General features: G+C 39.7%; 1 non-coding gene across 1 annotated transcript; it reads left to right on the top strand.

Moving 5' to 3' along the window:
- The first annotated feature begins 2869 nt into the window (after window positions 1-2869).
- Window positions 2870-2976, top strand: LOC130953398 (small nucleolar RNA R71). Its single transcript, XR_009075568.1, has one exon. It is a non-coding gene; the product is annotated as a small nucleolar RNA R71 (small nucleolar RNA).
- Window positions 2977-26704: the final 23728 nt, after the last annotated feature.

Genomic DNA, 26704 nt, shown 5'->3' with positions numbered 1-26704 from the left:
TTGGAAATTAGGATTCCAGAGCTTTCCAAGAATATATGGCACTACATGGTGGACACTAAATTTTAGGGAGAAAACCTGCCCCAAAAGTGCAAAGATGAACAAGGTATCAACCTGTAGTAAGGCCAACTGACCTCTTCACCTTCCAAGAAGTGTAACTCGAGCTGTAGAGCTCCAAATGATGCGCTTCCAAAGGCGTTAGAAAGTAGACATCCAGAAATTTCTAACAAAATATAATAATATGGAGTGGACATTAAGTTTGAGCTCCAGAACCTGGCAACATTAAGCCCCTGATCGCTAGCGTTATCGTGACTCACGTTTTCCAGTAACGCTAGCGACTGTGCCAGCGACCTTGTCTACTTCAAATGAGCATAACTTGAGTTACAGAGGTCCAATTGAGATGATTCTAGTTGTGTTAGAAAGCTGATATTCAGAGCTTTCCAAAGATATATAATAGTCTATAGTGGGCATGAAATTAGAGTACAAATAAGAGGCATCTTTTAAGCCCCAAAAATACCAACTGGGTAGCAAGTGTGACATTAGCCACACTAACTTCAACACTAATGCCACACTTGTAGCGTTAGTGTGGCTAACGGAAGCAATAAAGCTAAGTCACCCTGGACCTCAATTTGATTCACTTCTCTTTCAAGGACCACCCAACCTCAAGGAAGCAAGCCCACAAGTGTCAACCAATCAAGGCCACAAGAAGCATCTAGAATAGGAATTTTTATTTAATTGTAATTTGCTTTTAATTTCATTTTGTAATTTAGGAGAGCCTATATAAAGGCCTTAGTTTGTACATTCAAAGTAGATTGGAAATTGGTGGTTGGGCGGATATAGTGACATGTAATCCTCCCAATACTTTAACCTATGAATGTGTGTGGTATAATCAGTGACCAAACTTCATCTCTTCCCATGAGCAATTAAATCAAGGATTTGGGAAATTGTCCAAGCTTAGAGAGATTGGATTGCCAAGGAATTGGGATCCAATCACTTAAGATTTCCAAGGAGATCAATGAATGCATTGATTAAGGAAGAGATGAGAATGAAGTTGATCCGGAGGATTGCAATATCACTTGATCCCAATGTTCATTTTATTTTTAGTTCTTACATTTACTTTTCTTGCTATTCTACCTTTTTGCACTTTTTTTTACTTTATCACTCCAATATGATTCGTCTAACTAGGATAATCAATTAACCATTGATTGCTTAATCCGTTAATCCCTGTGGGATTCGACCTCACTCTATTGTGAGTTTTTACTTGATGACAATTCGATATACTTGCTGAAGGGAAATTTGTTGAGAGATAAGTTTTCATGCATCACGTACCTTGCGAAATGGCCCATGGACGCGTACGCGTGCGTACGCGGAATATGATTTTTTAATGAAAACGTGGCCAGCAAATTCAGAAGGGTTGTGGGGCCCAATCCCAACCAACTTTGGCGCCAAAAATACTATTTAAAGCCAAGGATTGAAGAGTAAAGGGAGATTCATTCATTCACACTCATTAGGATTAGTTTAGAGTTAGTTTTAGAGAGAGAAGCTCTCACTTCTCTCTAGGATTAGGATTAGGATTAGGTTTAGTTCTTAGATTCAGATTTTAATTCATCTTCTTCTACTTCTATCTTTCAATTCCTTATAGTTACATTCATCATTCTTCTACTCTTTTGTTGTAATCTCTTTTCCTTCCATTTTCTTTCAATTCAATTCAAGGTAATCCATAGTAATTGTGTTTCTCTTGATTGTTGTTATTAATTCTTTGCAATAATAGTTGTTAAATGTTGTTCTTGTTGTTGATTTACTATGCTTTCCTTTTATGCCTTCCAAGTGTTTGATGAAATGCTTGGTTGGATTTTAGAGTAGAATTTTATGCTCTTAGCTTGGAAAGGTAACTTAGGAACTCTTGAGTTGCTAATGTCCAAGTAATTGATGATTGGAAGCCATTGACTCTAGTTTTCGCTAATTGAATTAGTGGAGAGTTAGGACTTATGGACTAGGATTGATATAGCTCATTTGACTTTTCTTTACTAGTTAGAGGATGACTTAATGAGATTAATCCTTGCCAATTCTCATATTGTGGTTAGTAATTAGGATAGAGATCCTTGACCACCAACCCTTGCCAAGACCTTTTTAGCCATTAGTTTACTTTCTTGCCATTTATCTTTCATGTTTCTTATCAAAACCCCAAAAATAACTCATAACTAATAACAAGACACTTTATTGTAATTCCTAGGGAGAACGACCCAAGGTTTGAATAGTTCGGTTTATAGATTTTAGGGGTTTGTTACTTGTGACAAACAAATTTTTGTATGAAAGGATTAGTGTTGGTTTAGAAACTATACTTGCAACGAGATTTCATTTGTAAAATTCTAAACCATCAAAAATTCAATCATCAAAACCTTGCTAGGGTTTCTGTTGATCCATCCATGAGAGGTTAGGATGATTCCTCAATAAAGGATTGTAGGTGTTTTCATAGGGTTCTCCCATGTAATTCACCTTTTCCATGGTGGGATGATCAGGATCATAAGCTTCTTCTTCAAGAGAAGCTTCCTGAGTACTGCCAGCTACAGTTTGCATTCCAGTCAGATGCAGAGAGATCATGTTGACTTGTTGGGTCAAGATCTTATTCTGAGCCATTATGGCATTCAAAGTTTCAACTTTATGAACTCCTTTCTTCTGAGAGGTCCCACGGTTTACAAGATTTCTTTCAAAAGTGTACATGAACTGGTTGTTAGCAACCATCTCAATGAGTTCTCTTGCTTCTGCAGGCATTTTCTTCAAGTGGAGGGATCCACCTACAGAGCCATCCAATGAAATCTTGGATATCTCAGACAAGCCATCACAGAACACGCCTATGATGGACTATTCTGAGAGCATGTCAAGAGGACATCTCTTGATCAGCTACTTGTATCTTTCCCAAGCTTCATAGAGGGATTCACCTTCTCTTTGTCTGAAGATTTGAACTTCCACTCTAATCTTGCTCATCCTTTTAGGAGGAAAGAATTCAGCCAGAAAAGCATTAACCAGCTTTTCCCAAGGGTCAAGACTCTTTCTTGGTTAGGCGTCCAACTAGAACTTAGCTCTGTGATGAGCGGATAATTTATACGCTTTTTGGCATTGTTTTTAGGTAGTTTCTAGTACGTTTTAGTCACTTTTTAGTATATTTTTATTAGTTTTTATGCAAGATTCACATTTCTAGACTTTACTATGAGTTTGTGTGTTTTTCTGTTATTTCAGATATTTTCTGGCTGAAATTGAGGGACCTGAGCAAAAATCTGATTCAGAGGCTGAGAAAGGACTGCAGATGGTGTTGGATTCTGACATCCCTGCACTCGAAGTGGATTTTCTGGAGCTACTTAAGCCCAATTGGAGCACTCTTAATTGTGTTAGAAAGTAGACATCTTGGGCTTTCCAGCAATGTATACCATACTTTGCCCGAGATTTGATGGCTCAAACTGGCATTCAAACGCCACCCAGAGACCCTTTTCTGGCATAAAACGCCAGAACTGGCACCAAAACTGGAGTTAAATGCCCAAACTGGCACCAAAGCTGGTGTTTAACTCCAAGGATGGCCTATGCACGTGAAAGTTTCAAGGCTCAGCCCAAACACACACCAAGTGGGCCCTAGAAGTGGATTTCTACACTATCTACTCATCTTCTGTAAACCTAGTTTACTAGTTTAGTATAAATAGCACTTTTTACTATTGTATTCGTGTCTTTGACCTTTTGGATAGTTCTTCAAGCCCTTTTTGGAGGCTGGCCATTCGGCCATGCCTAGACCATTTTGTTCTTATGTATTTTCAACGGTGGAGTTTCTACACCTCATAGATTAAGGTGAGGAGCTCTACTGTTCCTCATGAATTAATGCAAGTACTACGGTTTTTCATTCAATTCATGCCTACTTCTTCTCCAAGATATACTCTTGTACTTAATTCAGTTAAGTCAGACTAAAGGGGTGACCCGTGACAATCACCCTCTATCTTCAGTACTCGCTTAGCCAAGATCCGCGTGCCTGACGACCACAAAGCGGTCAACATGATGTTCAACGTAGTCATTGGACGACAGCCGGAGTATATTCTCTTGGGTCTCTAATCAACGATTCACATCATCTCTCCTGACAACAGAGCATCTGAATTTGAGATTAGGATCTTCGTGGTATAGCCTAGAACACTAGACAGTATTCCTGAGATCCAGAAAGCCTAAACCTTGTCTGTGGTATTCTAAGTAGGATCTGGGAAGGGATGACTGTGAGGAGCTTCAAACTCGCGAATATTGGGCGCAGTGATAGTGTGCAAAAGGATCAATGGATCTTATTCCGACGCTAGTGAGAACTGACAGATGATTAGCCCTGCGGTAGCTGTGCCTGGTATTTTTCATCCGAGACAAGAAATCCGACAGTTGATTAGCCGTACAGAGACTGTAGCCGGACCATTTTTACTAAGAGGATCATACAGCTTACCATGGAAGGGAGCACGCATGATTGGATGAAGACAATAGGAAAGCAGAGGTTCAGGAGCAACAAAGCATCTCCAAACGCTTATCTAAAATTCCCACCAATGAATTACATAAGTATCCCTATCTTATTTTACATTTTATTTATCTTTTAATTATCAATACCTCATAACCATGTGAATCCACCTGACTGAGATTTACAAGATGACCATAGCTTGCTTCAAGCCGGCAATCTTCATGGGATCGACCCTTACTCACGTAAGGTATTACTTGGACAACCCAGTGCACTTGCTGGTTAGTTGTGCAGAGTTGTGAAAAGTGTGATCCCAATTTCGTGCACCACTCTGTCTCTTAAAGCAAATGGAAAGAGCATCAGGAATTAACTCCATTAGTCTTTACAGTATCATAGATTTGTAAGAACTCAGCTAAAAACTTATGTGGATTTTCCATTGGAAGTCCATGAAATTTGCAATTCTGCTGCAAAAGAGAGACTAACTGAGGCTTAAGCTCAAAATTGTTAGCTCTAATGCCAAGTACAGCGATGCTTCTACCATAAAAGTCAGAGGTAGGCATGCTGAAGTCACCAAGGACCTTTCTTGGCTCCTCTTGAGGTTCGGCCATGTCCACTGTTTCTTGTTCAAAACTTTCTGAAAGGCCTCTTCTGGAGTGTTATAATTTAGCTTGTTGTAAACGCCTTCTTAGAGTCTTCTCAGGTTCAGGATCAGGAGTCAAGAGGGGTTCTTTATCCCTGTTCCTGGTCATAATCAAAAAGAAAAAGAAATATGGAAATGAAGAAAGCTTTTTGTGCCACTTGGATCAAAGAGCTTCCAGTTAGATGTGAAGAGAGAAGATAGAATAATATTGAAAAGTGAAGATGGAAGAAGGGGAAGAAGAAGAAGTCGAATGAATAGGTGTGAAAAGAGAATAAGTATAAATAGAAAAAGTAAATAAGAATTAAAATATTTTTATTTTTTATTTTATTTATTAAATTATTTTCAAAAATTAAGTTATTAATTTAAAAAGAATTGAAAATTAGTTAATGAATTTTCGAAAATAGAAGAGAGAGATGAGAGTTAGTTAGGAGAATTTGAAAAAGAAAAGAGAGAAGAAGAGATATAGTTTTCGAAAATTAAGGAAGAAGAGAGTTAGTTAGGTAGTTTTGAAAAAAAGATAAGATAGAAGATAAGATAAGAAAAGATTTGAAATTAATATTTGAAATTAGAAAAAGATAAGATAAGAAATTAAATAGTTTGGAAAAAGAAATGATTTTTAAAATTGGACGTTAGAAAAGATAAGATAAGAAATTAAAAATATTTGAAAAAGATTTTGAAAAGTTAAGATTTTGAAATTTTGTTTAAAAAAAAGATTTGATTAAAAATTTGAAATTTGAAAAAGATTAGATAAGATTTTTAAATTTTGAAAAAGATATGATAAGATTTTGAAAAAAATAAGATTTGATTTTAAAAAAAAAAGATATGGTTTTTATTTTTGAAAAGATTTGATTTTTGAAAACTTGACAACTAAGATATGATAAGATAAAATTTTGAAATTGAAATCTGAATTTTTATTTTAAAAATTTCAAAAATTATGTTAGAATTAAGTTAGAAAAGATATTTTTTATTTTTGAATTTTATGATGAAAGAGAAAAATAAGTAAAAGACACAAGACTTAAAATTTTTAGATCTAACACCCCTTATTTTTTGAAAATTTTGGAGGGAAACACAAAGGGATACCAAACTTAAAAATTTTAAGATCAAAACACACAAAGACTCAAGAACGATTTGAAGACTAACAAGAACAACAAAGAACACGACTCAAAGACTCAAAGAACACAAGAAGATAAAAAGAACACCAAACTTAAAATTTTTAGAAAATCAAACATAAATTTTCGAAAATCAAAAGGAAAATAACAAGAAAACACCAAACTTAAAGAATTGACACAAGAATTAAACAAGGAAATTATTTTTGAAAATCTTTTTAAAGAAAGACTTGAAGAAAACGCAAGACTCAACAAGAATAAGAACACAAGACTCAAACAAAGAACAAAAATTAAACAAAAAAATAAAAATATTTTTGAAAAAGGTTTTTAACTTGTTTTCGAAAAATTAAGAAGAAGAAAATAAAAATAAAAAACTCAAATAAAATAAATTACCTGATCTAGGGAGCAAGACAATCCGTCAGTTTGTCCAAACTCAACAATCTCCGGCAATGGCGCCAAAAACTTGGTAGCACGAATCTCCACACTTTCGTACTGTTGTGCAAACAAGTGCACTGGGTCGTCCAAGTAATACATGAGCGAGTCAGGGTCGATCCCACGAGGATTGTGATTTGAAGCAAGCTATGGTTATCTTGCAGATCTTAGTTAGGCAGATTAGAAGGTTGTTGGAATAGTTGTCTGATAAACAACTAATTTATGGTTTATATTGTGCTAACTTGAGTGGTTTTTATCAGCTTTTCACCCACTTATTCATATGATTTACATGGTTTTACAATTCTTTCCTGGATTTATTCTATGTTTGAAAACTTGCTTCCCAAAGCTTTAAAATTGTGTATTTTAATCCCCCTTTATACCATTCGATGCCGTGATCCGTGTGTTAAGTGTTTCAGGCTTTATAAGGCAGAAATGACTTAGAGGATGGAAAGGAATCTTGCAAAAAGGGAAGGAGCACAAGAAATAAAGGAGACAACCAGCGAACAGCGACGCGCACGCATAACTGACGCGTGCGCGCGATTTGGACAAAATCACAGCGACGCGTGCGCGTGCTTGATGTGTACGCGTGGATTGAAGTTGGCGCAAACAATGCGAGCACATGCCTGACGCGCATGCGTGGAGAGGAAAATCATCAAACGACGCGTATGCGTGACCGACGCATACGCGTGACAAGCGCGATCTGCAGAATTAACAGAAATCGCTGGTGGCAATTTCGGGCCGCGTTTTGACCCAATTTTCAGCCCAAAAACACAAAATAAAGCCAGGGAACATGCAGAGACTCAAGACATATAGACACAACATTCATAATTCACAATTTTAGGTTTTAGATGTAGTTTTTAGAGGGAGAGGCTCTCTCCTCTCTCTTAGGTTTTAGGATTTAGGATTTCTTTTAGGATTAGGATTTCTACTTCTCAATTTCCAGGTTCAATGTTCCTTTTATTTATTTTCCCAATTTAATTTATGAACTTTTCCATGTTAGATCTGATTTCTTTTATTAATGCAATTTGAGGTATTTCAGATATATGATTTTTATTTAGCTTTCTATATTCTTAGCTTTGGTTGAGTAATTAGAGACTCTTGAGTTATCAAACTCTTTTGTTGATTGATAATTGGAAGTTGCTAATTGACTTGACTTCCACTAACTCTAGTCTTTCTTTGGGAATTAACTAGGACTTGAGGATTCATATTGATTTATCCAATTGACTTACCTTCATAGTTAGAGGTTGACTAAGTGGGAGCAACGAGCAATTCTCATCACAATTGATAAGGATAACTAGGATAGAACTTCTAATTTTCATACCTTGCCAAGAGTTTTCTTAACTATTGATTTATTAATTCCTGCAGTTTATTTCTCTTCTTCAAACCTTTCAAAAACCCAAAAATACTATTTTCCATAACCAATAATAAAACACACCTCCCGAAAAGACTTTTGTTACTTGTGACAACCAAACTTTTGTACGAAAGGATTCTCTATTGGTTTAGAAACTATACTTACAACGCGATTATATTAGTGAATTTCTTTATTGGCAGAAATCCGCTCGTCATTGTCAAATTTGCATTAAAAGGAATATTGGAATCAACAATAGGGATATGTTGAAGGATTGGAGTTGCTTTGTCTTTCTGAATTAACTCTGGTATCACTGTCTTCTTTGCTTGTGAATGATGTCTTCTATGGCAGACTATATGTGATCAATGCCATGGGCCGTGGTCATTGATCTGCTCTGCTACAGATTGAACGTCATTGGCCGGGGTCATCCAATTTGACGAAGGGTGAAGCGCTTAGCAGTTCAATCTCCTGGCGATCCTACTCAAAACGCCACAGACAAGGTCAAATCTTCCGGATCAGAGAACGCTGCTTCTTTGGATTCTAGCCTACACCACGGAGACCCTAATCTCCCCGAAAATTGGCTAAACTGGTGTCTCAAGAAGTTCCCAACAAAGTCATGGATTAACCATATGAGAGATGTATAAACATAGCTGTTGGCTCGTGCTTTCTAGTCACGTATTCACACAAACCCAAGTAGATGCAGGTGTTTGTCAGACACGTTCATCTTAATGTGATGAACAGAGCTGATTGTTTGATCATCTTAGTCACCATGATGAAGTTTGGATATACATCTTAGAAACAGATCAAACACAGATCGAAGAAGAAACAATAATACTTTTATTAATTCATAGGACTCAGCAGGGCTCTTCTCCTCAACCTAGGAGGTTTAGAAACTCATACTGAAGTAAAATACAAAGTAAAATGAAAATATGGTGTACAAGGTTTGAAGAAGGTCTCAATTACATAAACATAATCCCTTAAATACTAAACAGATAACTAGTAAAGGTAAAACAGTCTATTTAGTACTAAAATCCACTTCTAGGGCCCATTTGGTGAGTGTTTGGGTTTAGCTTTGATAAGATCCACGTGCTATGAGGTCTCTTGGGCATGGAATGCCAGCTAGGGGGTCCTCATTAGGCGTTTGGATGCTGGTCTCTGCTTTTGGGCGCTGGACGCTTGGAAGGGTGCAGGTAGCTGGAGTTGAACGCCAGTTTTGGATCTTCTAATCCGAAGCAAAGTATGGACTATTATATATTGCTGGAAATCTCTGGAAGTCATCTTTTCATAGTCAGTAAGAGCTCTCCATTTGGACTTCTGTAGCTCCAGAAAAGCTCTTCCAAGTGCAGGTAGGTCAGTTCCGGACAGCATCTGCAGTACTTTCTCTATCTCTGAATCAGATTTTTGCTCCAACTCCTCAATTTTAGCCAAAAATTACTTGAAATTCTACAATAATACAAAAAACTCATAGTAGAATCCAAAAATGTGATTTTAACACTAAAACCTATAAAAATATAATAAAAACTAAAAAAAACACACTAAAAACTATATGAAAATGATGTCAAAAAGCATATAAAATCTCCGCTCATCATCTGGCACTGTGGTTTCCCTTGTTTTCCCAAGATTCAAAATTTTTTCGTATTCAGGCATCCTAATATATAGTACATCCTATAGCATTAACTAACTACGGGCAATACGATCGTCGAGAATTAAAGTTCCGAATCCACTCTTGATGTTGCTTAATTACCCACTTCATCTACCTTGTCCCGATGTCTTGTTCTAAGGAATTAGTGTCTTGGTGATTGCATTGAGGAATCGTACGTAATGCTACACTAAGCTCCACTCAGTTTTCGAAAGAATACTATGTTCAGAAGACATATGAACAACATGAATGGGATTCACAATGGACTAGAAGGATGTCTTGAAGGGGATCAAACAAAACTATAGGAAAATGGCAAGATGCACAAGAAGAAAACTAAGGTGAATTCAAAGGAAGGCAAGTCGACTCATAGCGAGTTTCCAATATTCAAGGATTAATCGATCATACTAAAACAAGTTCAGGATCATTTCGAAGAGGACAAGTTCATGTCTGGACACGTGCGCATAAGATATAAAGTTGGGAAGATGGTCAAGAAGAATTATGAGATAGAATTTCAATACAATTTACAAAAGAATGCTAGACTAATTCGCAAAGATTCATTGGCATCCTCTTTCTCCCGCATAAAGGATTTTTTCCAGGCTTTGTTTAGTACTTACAATCTATCATTCAAAAGGATAAACTCAAGACATTCCTCTCCACTACGTTCACAATTACCAAATTCAATTAATCACTTTACGCACCCATTGGAATTTATGATCTCTCAAGTATAACCCAAATTGAACATTTTAAAAGAAACCAACTTGTTTCTTCTGCGTCACTCTGATCGCTCGTCATTGAGAACTTATCCATCCATCTATAATAATCAAACTCCCTTTGTCTAATTAACTCAAAGTCATCTACCAAAAATTTACCTAGGAATCATGATTATTACAACTGAATCAAGTGCGGTGAATAAGTGTCGTACGTTAATAGTATGCAAGGCGGTTAGAGTTTGTATACCAGTTTTACCATTACCTTGGACGAGAGATCCATAACCTTGTCACTAAGATTGTTCTACCTTCTCTTCCCTTTTTCCGGATAGTTCCAAGACTTGTGCTCCTGTTTCCCGCATGTAAAACATAACCCTGAACCTAGCAGACACGGCTTATCTAGATAAAAATTCCCGCACACTCGGCACCTCAAGTCCTCTGAGTATTTCCTTCCTTGCTTCCCTTTTCCATTTCCTTGACGGCTGCCACCTTCCTCATGACTATTCCATCCCTGGAAGGATCGAGATCTGTAACCATTCCTCTTAAACTCTTGAATCCTTGGGGTTGAATTCGGGTTGTACTCCTTTCGGTAACTCTCCCCGTGGTCGTTTCTCCCATTGTAGCCTTTCTTAGACATTCTTCCGCAACCTTGCTCTTGTTTACCAAGTCTAAGAAAATTCTGATCTCCATCAGGCCCACAGAACTCAATATATCACTCCGGAGTCCTCCTTCATATTTGATACACTTCCATTCTTCAAAGTCTCATAGAGCTCCTTGACAAATTCTAGAGAATCAGCACATTTCCTTAAATATGTTCGTGTACTCAGCAACCGTCATCTGACCCTACTTTTGTTGCAGTAGTTCAAGTTTCTTAGCCGTTTTGATTGAATTGGGGAAGTATTTCTTGTAAAATTCAGTTCGGAATGCATCCCAGGGTATAGCAGCATCACTCTGCTGCAGAAGGCATCGCGTTCCTTGCCACCAATACTGGGTTTCACACGCCAATTGATAAGCTGCAAATTCAACACGTTGATCTTCAAGGACTTGTTGTGCGTGTAAAGTTCGTTCGATTGCTTGAAACCAATTGTCAGTCTCAGTAGGGTTTGTGGTTCCTCCGAATTTCGGTGGATGTATCTTCAGAAAAGTGGTGAACGTGATCGGCCCATTTCCATCATTATCGCCATTTCCATGGTTAGCTTGATTTCCTAATGCTTCGACTGTCGCCTGCATAGCCGCAGCCATGTTTTCCAGGGTGGCCATGAAGTTCACAGGGTTGTTTTCTATCATTTTAGGATTTGCATTTCCTAGTCTACACTTCTTCCTCGCCCGCGATCGCGTCCATGAGTCGCCATATGGTACCTGTTCACACCAAACAAGTGATATCAAGGTGATCAGTCTTAATATCTCTAGTCTAGTGCTTCCAAGTTCCAAATGCATACACATTAATTTTATGGTATGTATATCAGTCAGATATCCTAATAGCACATAGACACATACACAGAGAATGCACAGAAGCATAGTCAGTATGTCTCTCAGGCTCTACAAGAACGAACTGTTCTGATACCATAATGTAACACCCTACCATACAGAGCTTTATGCTTAAGCCGTAAAACAAAGGTGGTGTGGTATTACGACCTCTAAAATAATATATATATATATATATATATAATGATAATAATGAAAAGGAAATAGTATACTAGGAGCCTTAATAAACGGGTAAAACAAATATCACAAAATAGAAAGTGCAACGCTCAGAAATATGGATTTCTTGCGTGAGAAGAAAACTAAAGTTACAAGTATGATATAACAAAAACTAGGAATAACGAACCAAAAGGAACATAATAACAAGCTCCTAACTTAGCCTGCGAAGATAAGGCTGGCCGGAGAATATTTACATACGTAATATACAACCTTAAGCCCAAAGGAACATGTTTAAAAGCCCTAGTTCTTCATAAATCCTCTAGGAGGTACAATAGCAAAGTAGTAATATAGACATGAAGAGAGTCTAACACGCGCGCACACACACACACACACACACACACACACACACACACACACACACATATATATATATATATATATCAAAATAACAAAAGTAGGTCTCCAAAATATTCCACTTTACCGCAGAAATCCAAACGCCTAGCGTGGTGCCTCTCGACCTGCATCTGAAAATGACAACGCAGTATGGGATGAGAATTGGAGGGTTTTCAGCATGGTAAAAGTGCCACGCATATAAGATATAAGGTCCTGGGAATGCCAAAGGCAATCCTAGAATGCCGACACTCAAATATAAAGCTTAATGAATTAAAACAGAAACCATGAATCAGGGTGGTCGTCTAAAGGTTCTCAACCTAACCAAACTTAACTTGCACACTAATCTTTTCCACCTTTCCTCCGTTCCTCCGGCTTCTATGAGTTGCACAGACAAACAAGTAAAACAAGGCAAACACAAGTAGTTCACAAGTAATACAGATAGAAATTATAACAAATAGCAAATTATAATCACGTAGGCAAATCCATATAGTTCACAAGCAAGCAAATCATACAATATGCACATGATGTATGCCTATCCTATGGCTTTTGATATCAACTATCGGTTACTTAGCCAGTCGGACATGTCCTGGTAGCTAACCGTGGATAAAACACCACAGGACGGGACAGGTATTACTCATCCACCCATGCTGATGTTTCACCAAAATTGGGGTAGGCAATACTCGTCCACCAAAGCAGGTGCCACATCCTTAACCCAGATAGGGATTACTCATCTATGCACAGGCTAGGACTCGAATAGGAATTACTCGTCTATTCTCGGATAGGAATTGCTCGTCTACCCTTGACATTGCACATCGAATAGGAATTACTCGTCTATACTCACAAACATAGCTCGAATAGGATTTACTCGTCTACCCTCGCAGTCATAACTCGACATCTCAAAATAATCCACAATTAAACTTAGTTATCTTCATTAATCATATCTCAAACTCATAATCATGGCTTGGATAGGAATTACTAGTCCATCCTAACAATCACAACTCACCACTATCGCTTTAATCATCGTCACACTTTAAAGTCATCATCATTTGCAACCCATCTTTCACTCAATTGAAATTCATTATTATCTTCTTCATAATTATATAAGTTCAGTTAATACTTCTCAAGCTTAAAATCACCCCCTTTACAATCATTAGTTCACTACTCCACAACTTGCTTCACGCCCAAGTTACTACCTCTTCCTAATTACATCTCATCACTGAGTATCCAACAAAGGTTTTGGGGTTAAAAGAGTAAAAATAAAGGTTTAGAGGTTTAAAATCATGTTTAAAAACACTAAAATTTCATTTGCTGAAAACAGGGGTCACGCGTACGCGTGGGAGCGTATCACTGAAAGGTCACGCGTATGCGTGGGCGTACTTCTTCCTTCCACGCGTACGGAAGCATTTTGCTCGCATACGCGAGATGCCCAACTGATGCATTCGCATATTTACTATTTTAACTAGTTAGTTTAGTTAGTTTTAGCTTAGTTTCATTCACTTTCTTTGAAATAAATGAGCAATTTTGTGAGTTTTCCTCCATGCATCCATGAACCAAGAACTAAGTGAAATTTGGCATAATTCATGCAAATGACTCAAGGAGTTTATATACAAGTTGATGTGATTGATTCCCTTGAAAATTATTGCATAAGATGGCAAAAGTTTGAGAAAAATTCTTTGGTTTATGTTAGGTGATGAAGCAAGAAGACAATGGAGCAAGAAAATATTGGAGAAAGGAAGAACAAGCAAGTTGGCAATTTGGAAACCAAGTTGGCAATGCCCATTTGGTGCTGCCAGGGAAGAACAGCACGTTGGCAACTTGGAAATCAAGTTGGCAACGTGCTAGTGTATGTCCAGCAGAGTTGGCAGCTTGACCTCCCCCTCTTCAAGGATGAATAACTTGAACCACAGAGATCCAATTGACATGCTTCCAGTTGTGTTAGAAAGCTGACATCATGAGCTTTCCAACGATATACAATAGTCCACAATGCAACATGAAATGGAAGCTCAAATCAGAGGCAACTTTAAGCCCCAAAAACAAGGAAATGAAGCTAACTTGAGATGCATTGCACGTTGCCAACTTGAGAACCAAGTTGACAACGCCAGGAAGCTACCAGGGGAGATGTTGGCGCGTTGTCTCTGGCGTGTTTGCCAACAACGTGGGCAACAACGCCCAGGCAGCTTGATGTTGCTCTCTTCAAAGGCGTGTATCTTGAGCTAGGAAACTCCAAATGAAGTAAATTCAGTGGCATTGGAAAGTAGACATTAAGAGCTTTTCAACCATATATCATACTAAGGTATTGGAATTCATTTGAAGGTTCAAAAGCCAGCTTCATTTAGAGCCTCAGAAACCTTGGGCGTTGTCACGGGCGTTGTCATGGGCGTGTTCACCAAAAACGCCCAGCCTAGGCAGCTGGTGCACGAAATTGCAATAACACTTTTGCAATCCCGCACAACTAACCAGCAAGTGCACTGGGTCGTCCAAGTAATACCTTGCGTGAGCAAGGGTCGATCCCACGGAGATTGTCGGCTTGAAGCAAGCTATGGTTATCTTGTAAATCTTAGTCAGGATATCAGAAATTATCAGGATTGATTGTAAAAAGTAAAAGAACATGAAATGGTTACTTGTATTGCAGTAATGGAGAATAGGTTGAGGTTTGGAGATGCTCCATCTTCTGAATCTCTGCTTTCCTACTGTCTTCTTCATCAAACACGCAAGCCTCCTTCCATGGCAAGCTCATGTAGGGTTTCACCGTTGTCAATGGCTACCTCCCATCCTCGCAGTGAAAGCTAATGCACGCACTCTGTCACAGTACTGCCAATCACCGGTTTGGTTCCCTCCCCTACCGGAATAGAATCCCTCTTTTGCGTCTGTCACTAACGCCCAGTAGGTTACAGGTTTGAAGCACGTCACAGTCATTCAATCATTGAATCCTACTCAGAATACCACAGACAAGGTTTAGACCTTCCGGATTCTCTTGAATGCTGCCATCAGGTCCTGCCTATACCACGAAGATTCCGATTAAAGAACCCAAGAGATAACTACTCAATCTAAGATAGAACAGAGGTGGTTGTCAGGCACGTGTTCATAGTTGAGAATGATGATGATTGTCACGGATCATCACATTCATCCGGATTAAGAACAAGTGTTATCTTAGAATCGAAGCAAGCATGATTGAATAAGAAACAGTAGTAATTGCATTAATCCATCAAGACACAGCAGAGCTCCTCACCCCCAACCATGGGGTTTAGAGGCTCATACTGTGGAAAGAAACATGTACAAAATGTTATGGGGTCATAAGGTCCGGATACAATGTCAAAAGATCCTATAAGTAGTAAACTAGTGTCCTAAGGTTTACAGAATTGAGTAAATGACAGAAAAATCCACTTCCGGGCCCACTTGGTGTGTTCTTGGGCTGAGCAATGAAGGAATTTCGTGTAGAGACCTTTTCTGGAGTTAAACGCCAGCTTTCATGCCAGTTTGGGCGTTTAACTCCAAATTTTATGCCAGTTCCGGCGTTTAACGCTGGAATTTCTGTAGGTGACTTTGAGCGCCGGTTTGGGCCATCAAATCTTGGGCAAAGTATGGACTATTATATATTGCTGGAAAGCCCAGGATGTCTACTTTCCAATGCCGTTGAGAGCGCGCCAATTGGGCTTCTGTAGCTCCCGAAAATCCACTTCGAGTGCAGGGAGGTCAGAATCCAACAGCATCTGCAGTCCTTTTCAGTCTCTGGATCAGATTTTTGCTCAGGACCCTCAATTTCAGTCAGAAAATACCTGAAATCACAGAAAAACACACAAACTCATAGTAAAGTCCAGAAAAGTGAATTTTAATTAAAAACTAATAAAAATATACTAAAAACTAACTAAAAGATACTAAAAACATACTAAAAACAATGCCAAAAAGCATACAAATTATCCGCTCATCACAACACCAAACTTAAATTGTTGCTTGTCCCCAAGCAACTGAAAATCAAAATAGGATAAAAAGAAGAGAACATACTATAGACTCCAAAATATCAAAGAAACATAGCTCCAATTAGATGAGCGGGACTAGTAGCTTTTTGCCTCCGAACAGTTTTGGCATCTCACTCTATCCTTTGAAGTTCAGAATGATTGGCATCTATAAGAACTTAGAACTCAGATAGTGTTATTGATTCTCCTAGTTAAGTATATTGATTCTTGAACATAGCTAGTGTATGAGTCTTGGCTGTGGCCCAAAGCACTCTGTCTTCCAGTATTACCACCGGATACATACATGCCACAGACACATAATTGGGTGAACCCTTTTTTAGATTGTGACTCAGCTTTACTAAAGTCCCCAATTAAAGGTGTCCAGGGTTCTTAAGCACACTCTTTTGCCTTGGATCACAACTTTATTTCCTTCTTTTTCTTTCTTTTTCTTTTTCTCTTTTTTTTTTTCAAAAAAAATATTTTTTTTTTTTGGATTCACTGCTTTTTCTTGCTTCAAGAATCAATTTGATGATTTTTCAGATCCTCAATAACAGTTCTCTTTTCTCCTCATTCTTTCAAGAGCCAACAAATTTAACATTCTTAAAAACAACAAATTCAACAGACATATGCACTGTTCAAGCATTCATTCAGAAAACAAAAAGTATTGTCACCACATCAAACTAATTCAACTAGTTTCAGAGATAAATTTCGAAACCCTGTACTTCTTGTTCTTTTGTGATTAAAGCATTTTTCTTTTAAGAGAGGTGATGGATTCATAGGACATTCATAGCTTTAAGGCATAAACTTAAATTTTATTAATTATGAACTAAGAACAAGACTCAAATATAGATATAAGATGAGACTAAAAAATATAAAATAAGACAAAAAACGAAAAAAATATAGGCTCCTAATGATAGAGGTTTTCACAGAGTTAGGACTCAACAACCTTGATTTTGAGAAGTAGATGCTCCCTCAGCTTGAGAGGAGAGCTTTTGGCGTTTCATCTCTTGGATTTCACGCCCCTGCTTCTCTTGTTCCTTCAGCAATTTGCAGAGCATGCAGTTTTGATTCTGCTGTTCTTCCTTCAGTTGCTCCATAGTCTCTTGCAACTTGTTAATAGATGCTTCTAGGTTGGCCCAGTAGCCAATTTCAGGGAGTTCAGGGAGGAACTCATGCGCCCTCCTTTTGATGGAGTTGTCTTGCACTTGTCCTTCCATTGACTTCTTGGTGATTGGGTGTTCAATGGGTATGAACTCATCTACTCCCATCTTCACCCCAGCCTCTTTACAGAGCAAGGAAATCAAGCTTGGATAAGCCAATTTGGCTTCAGTGGAATTCTTATTTGCAATTGTGTAAATCTCACAAGCAATCACATGATGGACCTCCACCTCTTTTCCAAGCATAATGCAATGAATCATCACTGCTCTCTTGATGGTGACCTCAGAACGGTTGCTAGTGGGCAATATGGAGCGCCCAATAAAGTCTAGCCATCCTCTTGCAATTGGTTTGAGGTCTCCCCTCTTGAGTTGGTTTGGGACACCCTTAGAATTGGTTATCCACTTAGTTCCAGGGAGGCATATGTCCTCTAGAACCTGATCCAACCCCTTATCTACTCTCACCATCCTCCTATTAAAGGAATCAGGATCATCTTGCAGTTGAGGCAACTTGAATATTTCTCTTATTTTGTCCAGATGGAAGTATATAACTTTCCCTCTGACCATGGTTCTATGGGTATGGTAAGCAGTTCCAGTCATTCTCTGCTTATCTGTTAGCCACAGATTTGAGTAGAATTCCTGAACCATGTTCCTTCCAACCTTTGTCTCAGGATTGGTTAGAACTTCCCATCCTCTGTTTTGAATTTGCTCTTGGATCCCCGGATATTCATCTTCTTTCAGATCAAATTTAACTTCCGGGATCACTGACCTCAGACCCATTATTTTATGATAATGGTCTTCATGTTCTTTGGTTAAGAACTTCTCTTCATTCCAAAGATTCTTTGGATTATTCTCTTTCTTGCCTCTTAAATTGGTTTGTTTTCCCTTAGGAGCCATGATATTGATGAATCTTGGCTTAGTGATCACGGAAAAGCACACCAAACTTAGAGGTTTGCTTGTCCTCAAGCAAAAGGAAAGAGAGAAGAGAGGGGGAGGAAGAGAAAATTCGAATGGTGTGGGCAAAAGGGGGTTCCAAACGTGAATTTATAAGGGAGGGGAGAAGAGATTTCGAAAAAATAAAAATTTGAAAGGAGATTTGAGAAGATATGAAAAGAAATTGAGAAAAGGGTGAGTTTTTGAAGAAGATTTGGGATTAATTTGAAATAGATTTGAAGAATGGTTTTGATTTGTGAAGATTTGAAAGTGAATAATGAAAGGTTGAAGTGCATTTATGTAGAAGAGTATGGTTAAAAAGAGGAAAGTTTGAAAAAAATTGAGTTGAAAACAAAAATGTGGTCCCCCCACCTTTCTGGCGTTAAACGCCCAGAATGGCACCCATTCTGGCGTTTAACGCCCATTTGCTACCCCTTTTGGGCGTTTAACGCCCAACCAGGTGCCCTGGCTGGCGTTAAACGCCAAAAATCCTTTATCACTGGGCGTTTTTCCAAAACGCCCAGGATGCTGCACACCTGGCGTTAAACGCCCAGAATGGTGCCCATTCTGGCGTTTAACGCCCAAAATGCCCCTTACTGGCGTTTTTTCGCCAGTAAGCTCATTTTCTCTGCTTTTTGAGCTGAATCCTTCTGTAACTCTGTGAATTCCTTCATTTTTGATACTTGCCTCTGTAAGAACTAATCATACACCTTCCTAATGACTGGGTTGCCTCCCAGCAAGCGCTTCTTTACTGTCTTTAGCTGGACTTTCACTGAGAATCACTCAAGTCTCAGTTTTGAGCATTCCTGCTCAAAATTTCCTTCAAGATAGTGCTTGATCCTCTGTCCATTAACAATGAACTTCTTGTCAGAATCAATATCCTGAAGCTCAACATATCCATATGGTGACACTCCTGTAATCACATACGGACCCCTCCACCGGGATTTGAGTTTTCCTGGAAACAGTTTGAGCCTGGAGTTGAAGAGCAGAACTTTTTGTCCTGGCTCAAAGACTCTGGTTGACAATCTCTTGTCATGCCACTTCTTTGCCTTTTCCTTATAAATTTTTGCATTTTCAAAGGCATTGAGTCTGAACTCCTCTAGCTCATTTAGCTGGAGCAGTCTTTTCTCACCAGCTAACTGTGCATCCATGTTTAGGAATCTGGTTGCCCAATAGGCTTTATGTTCCAGTTCCACAGGCAAATGACAGGCCTTCCCATACACCAATTGGTATGGAGAGGTTCCTATAGGAGTCTTGAATGCTGTTCTGTATGCCCACAGAGCATCATCCAAGCTCTTTGCCCAATCCTTTCTTCGGGCCATTACAGTCCGTTCCAGGATTCTTTTTAGCTCTCTGTTAGAGACTTCAGCTTGCCCATTAGTCTGTGGATGATATGCAGTTGCCACTTTATGGCTAATTCCATATCTAACCATAGCAGAGTATAGCTGTTTGTTGCAGAAATGAGAGCCCCCATCACTGATTAGTACTCTGGGAACACCAAATCTGCTGAAAATGTTCTTCTGGAGGAATTTCAGTACAGTCTTGGTATCATTAGTGGGTGTAGCAATTGCTTCTACCCACTTAGATACATAGTCCACTGCCACCAGAATGTAAGTGTTTGAGTATGATGGTGGGAATGGTCCCATGAAATCAATTCCCCATACATCAAACAATTCTATCTCTAATATTCCTTGTTGAGGCATGGCATATCCGTGAGGCAGGTTACCAGCTCTTTGGCAACTGTCACAGTTACGCACAAACTCTCGGGAATCTTTATAGAGAGTAGGCCAGTAGAAGCCGCACTGGAGAACTTTAGTGGCTGTTCGCTCACTTCCAAAATGTCCTCCATACTGTGATCCATGGCAGTGCCATAGGATCCTTCGTGCTTCTTCTCTGGGTATACACCTGCGGATCACTCCGTCAGCACATCTCTTAAAGAGATATGGTTCATCCCAAAGGTAGTACTTGGCATCTGAAATTAGTTTCTTTCTCTGCACATAACTGTACTCTTTGGGTATGAACCTCACAGCTTTATAGTTTGCAATATCTGCAAACCATGGAGCTTCCTGAATGGCAAAGAGTTGCTCATCTGGGAAAGTCTCAGAGATCTCAGTAGAAGGGAGGGACGTCCCAGCTACTGGTTCTATCCGGGATAGATGATCCGCCACTTGGTTCTCTGTCCCTTTTCTGTCTCTTATTTCTATATCAAACTCTTGCAGAAGCAACACCCATCTTATAAGTCTGGGTTTTGAATCCTACTTTGTGAGTAAGTATTTAAGAGCAGCATGGTCAGTGTACACAATCACCTTTGATCCCACTAGGTAGGATCTAAACTTGTCAATGGCATAAACCACTGCAAGTAACTCTTTCTCTGTGGTTGTGTAGTTCTTTTGTGCGTCATTTAGAACACGGCTAGCATAATAAATGACGTGTAAAAGCTTGTTATGCCTCTGTCCCAACACTGCACCAATGGCATGATCACTGGCATCACACATTAATTCAAATGGTAATGCCCAATCTGGTGCAGAGATGACTGGTGCTGTGACCAGCTTAGCTTTTAGGGTCTCAAATGCCTGCAGACACTGTGTGTCAAACACAAATGGTGTGTCAGCAGCTAACAGGTTACTCAGGGGTTTAGCAATTTTCGAAAAATCCTTGATAAACCTTCTGTAGAATCCTGCATGCCCCAGAAAGCTTCTGATTGCTTTAACATTGGCAGGTGGTGGTAATTTTTCAATTACCTCCACCTTTGCCTTATCCACCTCTATTCCCCTGCTTGAAATTTTGTGCCCAAGGACAATTCCTTCAGTCACCATAAAGTGACATTTCTCCCAGTTTAAAACCAGGTTAGTCTCTTGGCACCTTTTCAAGACAAGTGATAGGTGGTTAAGACAGGAGCTGAATGAGTCTCCATATACTGAAAAGTCATCCATGAAGACTTCCAGGAATTTCTCTACCATATCTGAGAAGATAGAGAGCATGCACCTCTGAAAGGTTGCAGGTGCAATGCACAGACCAAAAGGCATCCTTCTGTAGGCAAACATGCCAGAAGGGCAAGTGAATGCTGTTTTCTCTTGGTCCTGAGGATCTACTGCAATTTGGTTGTAGCCTGAATAGCCATCCAAAAAGCAGTAGTAATCATGACCAGCTAATCTTTCTAGCATTTGGTCTATGAATGGTAAAGGAAAATGATCCTTTCTGGTGGCTGTATTGAGCCTTCTGTAGTCAATACACATGCGCCACCCTGTGACTGTTCTTGTAGGAACCAGTTCATTTTTTTCATTATGAACCACTGTCATGCCTCCCTTTTTGGGAACAACTTGGACAGGGCTCACCCAGGGGCTATCAGAAATAGGATAAATAATCCCAGCCTCTAGTAATTTAGTGACCTCTTTCTGCACCACCTCCTTCATGGCAGGATTTAGCCTCCTCTGTGGTTGGACCACTGGTTTGGCATTATCCTCCAATAGGATCTTGTGCATGCATCTAGCTGGGCTAATGCCCTTAAGATCACTTATGGACCACCCAAGAGCTGTCTTGTGTGTCCTCAGCACTTTAATCAGTGCTTCCTCTTCCTGTGGATTTAAAGCAGAGCTTATAATCACTGGAAAAGTGTCACCCTCTCCCAGAAATGCATATTTCAGGGATGGTGGTAGTGGTTTGAGTTCAGGCTTAGGAGGCTTATCCTCCTCCTGAGGAATTTTCGAAAATTCCTTTGCCTCCTCTGGCTCTTCCTGATCAGTTTGAGCATCTTTGAAGATGTCCTCAAGCTCTGATTCTAGGCTTTCAGCCATATTGATCTCTTCTACCAGAGAGTCAATAATGTCAGCGTCCATACAGTCCTCTGGTGTGTCTGGATGCTGCATAGCTTTTACAGCATTCAACTTGAACTCATCCTCATTGACTCTCAGGGTTACTTCCCCTTTTTGTACATCAATGAGAGTTCGTCCAGTTGCTAGGAAAGGTCTTCCTAGAATGAGAGTTGCACTCTTGTGCTCCTCCATTTCCAGCACCACAAAGTCAGTTGGAAAGGCAAATGGCCCAACCTTTACAATCATGTCCTCTATTATGCCTGATGGGTGTTTAATGGAGCCATCAGCAAGTTGGAGGCATATCCTGGTTGGTTTGACTTCTCCAATCAACCCAAGCTTTCTGATAGTGGATGCAGGTATTAGATTGATGCTTGCTCCAAGATCACATAAAGCTATCTTGGTGCAAGTGCCTTCTAATGTGCATGGTATCAGAAAGCTTCCAGGATCTTGAAGCTTTTCTGGTAAGCTTTTTAGAATGACTGCACTGCATTCTTCAGTGAGAAACACTTTTTCAGTTTCTCTCCAATCCTTCTTATGACTTAAGATTTCCTTCATGAACTTAGCATAAGAAGGTATTTGCTCAAGTGCCTCTGCAAATGGAATCTTTATTTCAAGAGTCCTTAAATAATCTGCAAAGCGGGCAAATTGCTTATCCTGTTCCGCCTTGCGAAGTTTCTGAGTATAAGGCATCTTGGCTTGATATTTTTCAACCTTAGATGCTGCAGGTTTATTCCTTACAGAAGTGGTTGAAGAAGCCTTGTTAGAGGGATTACTGTCAGCACTCTCAGGTGTCTGATTTTCCCTTGGCGTTTGGACGCCAGGAATGGGTGGAAAATGGGCGTTTAACGCCAACTTTTCCCCCTTTTCTGGCGTTTGAACGCCAGAACTGGGCAAGGAATGGGCGTTTAACGCCAGCTTTCCTTCCCTTTCTGGCGTTTGAACGCCAATATTCCTCTCTGGGCTCTTACTGTCCTCAGAGGGATTTTGAACAGTGGGTTGGTTGTCCTCTGTCATTTGTTCCTTATTTGGCTTTTTGCTCTTTTGAACAGTGTTATTCAAGGTCTTTCCACTCCTCAATTGAACTGCTTGGCACTCCTCTGTTATCTGTTTAGATATTTGCTGTTTTGCTTGATTCAACTGTAGTTCTATGCTCTTATTAGCAACTTTAGTTTCATGGAGCATCTCTTTAAATTCTGCTAACTGTTCTGTCATCAGGAGCAGTTGTTGATTAAGCTCCATTATCTGTTCTTGAGGATTAGAGTCAGTGACTACTGTCATGACTTCCTCTTCTGGAGGGAACTCATTACTAGAGTACAGATACTGGTTTCTAGCAACAGTGTCTATAAGCTTTTGAGCTTCTTCAATTATTTTCCTCATGTGTATAGATCCACCAGCTGAGTGGTCTAAAGACATCTGAGCTTTTTCTGTAAGCCCATAGTAGAAAATGTCTAACTGTACCCACTCTGAAAACATTTCAGAGGGACATTTTCTTAACATACCTCTATACCTCTCCCAGGCACTATAAAGGGATTCATTATCCTCTTGTTTAAAGCCTTGGATGTCCAGCCTTAGCTGTGTCATCCTTTTTGGAGGGTAAAAATGATTCAGGAATTTGTCTGATAACTGTTTCCATGTCTTTATGCTTGCTGTAGGTTGGTTATTTAACCACCTTTTAGCTTGATCTTTTACAGCAAATGGAAACAGTAATAGTCTGTAGACATCCTGATCTACCTCTTTATCATGCACTGTGTCAGTAATTTGTAAGAACTGTGCCAGAAACTCAGTAGGTTCTTCCTGTGGAAGACCAGAATACTGGCAATTTTGCTGCACTATGATAATGAGTTGAGGGTTTAGCTCAAAGCTGCTTGCTTTAATGGGAGGTGTTCCGAGGGTTACCTGAAACGTGTAGCTCGGTCGTCTGGAGAGGCCCGAGGTGGGGGTTCAGGGACCCGAGCTTGATATGCAGAGTGGTTGGTGGTGGTACCTGCAATGACACTCCGATGCTTAAGTTAGCATGGGTCCAAGCAGATATGTGTAGAATCAGAGTCTGAGTTATACCTGGGTGCTCCAGTGTATTTATAATGGTGAGATGTGGCCTCCTGTGGATAAGATAAGTTAGTTATCTTATCTTATCTTTTATCTTATCTTTAAGTGAGGTCATCTTATCTTCAAGGGAACCGCCTTTATCTTTCTGGGCTTTTGTTGCCTTTAGATTGGGCTGTGTTCCTTCGTTTTGGGCCTGCTTTGGGCTCCTTTGGTGAGTTGGCCGAGCTCTTTGAGAAGAGGTCGGGCATTTGGCCGAGCTCTTTGAGAAGAGGTCGGGCATTTGGCCTGAAGAGGTCGGGCATTTGGCCTAAAGAGGTCGGGCATTTGGCCTGAAGAGGTCGGTCGGCTTGTCGCTAAACATCCCGGGTCGGACAGCTTGACCCAGGGTATGAACAGTGCCCCTGCTTGAGTTCGATCCTTCCATGAGATCATGCTTTTCAGAGCTTCAATCTCTTTGGAAGTCGTGCTCAAGCATCTGTCTGGCTTGTTTCTTCATTGCTTTGCAATCTTTGTAGATTTTCTAGAGGTTTGGTACTTCACAGTCCAACCTCTTTTGAGTGGTAGCGTGGGTTTTCTACCCTTGCTTTCTGGATCACGCCTTGCTTTAAGTTTGTGTCGACAACCCTCTGCTTTGGTGAAGTTTGTCTTTGCGGCTTGATATCCGGACTTTTAGTGATTTCTCCAATGACTTTTTTAGTGTTCTTTATGTAGAACGTTTTTTTAGTCTCGGATGACGTTCGTAGCCCTGTTTGAGATTGTGCCTTCTTTGAGTGGAGTTGTATCCCTTTTGGCTGAGCATATTTGAGCCTTAGGTTGTTTTCGAACCTTTATGGCTTTGTTCTTTTTTGAGATCATACTTGCACCTCTTCTTTACTGACGTCGACCTGTATTACTTTGCCCCTGCTTGAGTTCGGTCTTTTCCGTGAGACCGTGCTTTCAGAGTTTCGATCTCTTCGGGGAAGTCGTGCTCAAGCGTCCTGACTTTGGTCGATCTTTGAATAGTTTCTCCTTTGTGCGAGTCTGATATTGCCCCTTTTACTTTGTTGAGGGGACTTTTCAGCCTTCTTCCGACTTGGTTGTCTTCGCTGTTCCGGTTTTTTAGTCATAATCCAACAACTTTTTAGGTAGTGTTCCGATTGGGAACCTTTTTACAGTTTGTTTTGGATGACTTTTTAGCTCTGTCTTTGAGGTCGTGCTTTTCCCTTTTAAGTAGTGTCTTTTTTCAAGACTTTCGTATTTTTCAGCGAAGCACTTTTGGCTTTGGTCTTTTGACCTTTCCTTGGCCGTTTGCGAGATGTCTTTGTCCCTTTTGTGGATTTTTGTAGAGTGTCGGTACTTTGTTGTCCGACTTCTCTTGATCACTTCTGGTTTTGTTCACTTTCTGCTTGGTCGAGGTGGTCCTTTGGGGCTAACTTGTCTGACAACTTTTTAGTGTTCTTTGGTAGAACCTTCTTAGTTGGTCTGAACAATTTCGATAGCCTTGTCGTGGAACCGTGGCTTTTTGGGCAAAGCTATGTCCCTTTTAGCGCACGCTTTTCGTTGGTCCGATTTCTCGTGTCGACGAGCTGTAGCTTTCGTTGGTCCGACTTCTTCTTGTCGGTCGTTTCTAAGTTATTTTTGTAATCCTCTTTCTTGGACCTTTGTCAGGTCTCTTTCAGGGATTACTTTTATAACTTCGCTTGTAGGAGGCCGACTTCTTTATGTCGTCCTCTTCTAAGTTATTTTTGTAATCCTCTTTCTTGGACCTTTGTCAGGTCTCTTTCAGGGATTACTTTTATAACTTCGCTTGTAGGAGGCCGACTTCTTTATGTCGTCCTCTTCTAAGTTATTTTTGTAATCCTCTTTCTTGGACCTTTGTCAGGTCTCTTTCAGGGATTACTTTTATAACTTCGCTTGTTGGAGGCCGACTTCTTTATGTCGTCCTCTTCTAAGTTATTTTTGTAATCCTCTTTCTTGGACCTTTGTCAGGTCTCTTTCAGGGACTACTTTTATAACTTCGCTTGTAGGAGGCCGACTTCTTTATGTCGTCCTCTTCTAAGTTATTTTTGTAATCCTCTTTCTTGGACCTTTGTCAGGTCTCTTTCAGGGATTACTTTTATAACTTCGCTTGTAGGAGGCCGACTTCTTTATGTCGTCCTCTTCTAAGTTATTTTTGTAATCCTCTTTCTTGGACCTTTGTCAGGTCTCTTTCAGGGATTACTTTTATAACTTCGCTTGTAGGAGGCCGACTTCTTTATGTCGTCCTCTTCTAAGTTATTTCGTAACCCTCTTTCTTGGACCTTTGCCAGGTCTCTTTCAGGGATTACTTTTATAACTTATTTTTGTAGGAAACCGACTTCGTTAGGTCGATCTCTTCTAAGTTATAGCAATTCCTCTTTTATAGGGTTGTCCAGACCTCTTTCCAGGGATTTGCTGATAACTTGGGTTGACTTGGTCCG

Source organism: Arachis stenosperma, chromosome 9, assembly GCF_014773155.1.
Source record: "Arachis stenosperma cultivar V10309 chromosome 9, arast.V10309.gnm1.PFL2, whole genome shotgun sequence".
Classification (NCBI taxonomy): domain Eukaryota; kingdom Viridiplantae; phylum Streptophyta; class Magnoliopsida; order Fabales; family Fabaceae; genus Arachis; species Arachis stenosperma.
Note: the sequence above shows the minus strand (reverse complement) of the source record. Positions and strands in the feature narration are given on the sequence as shown.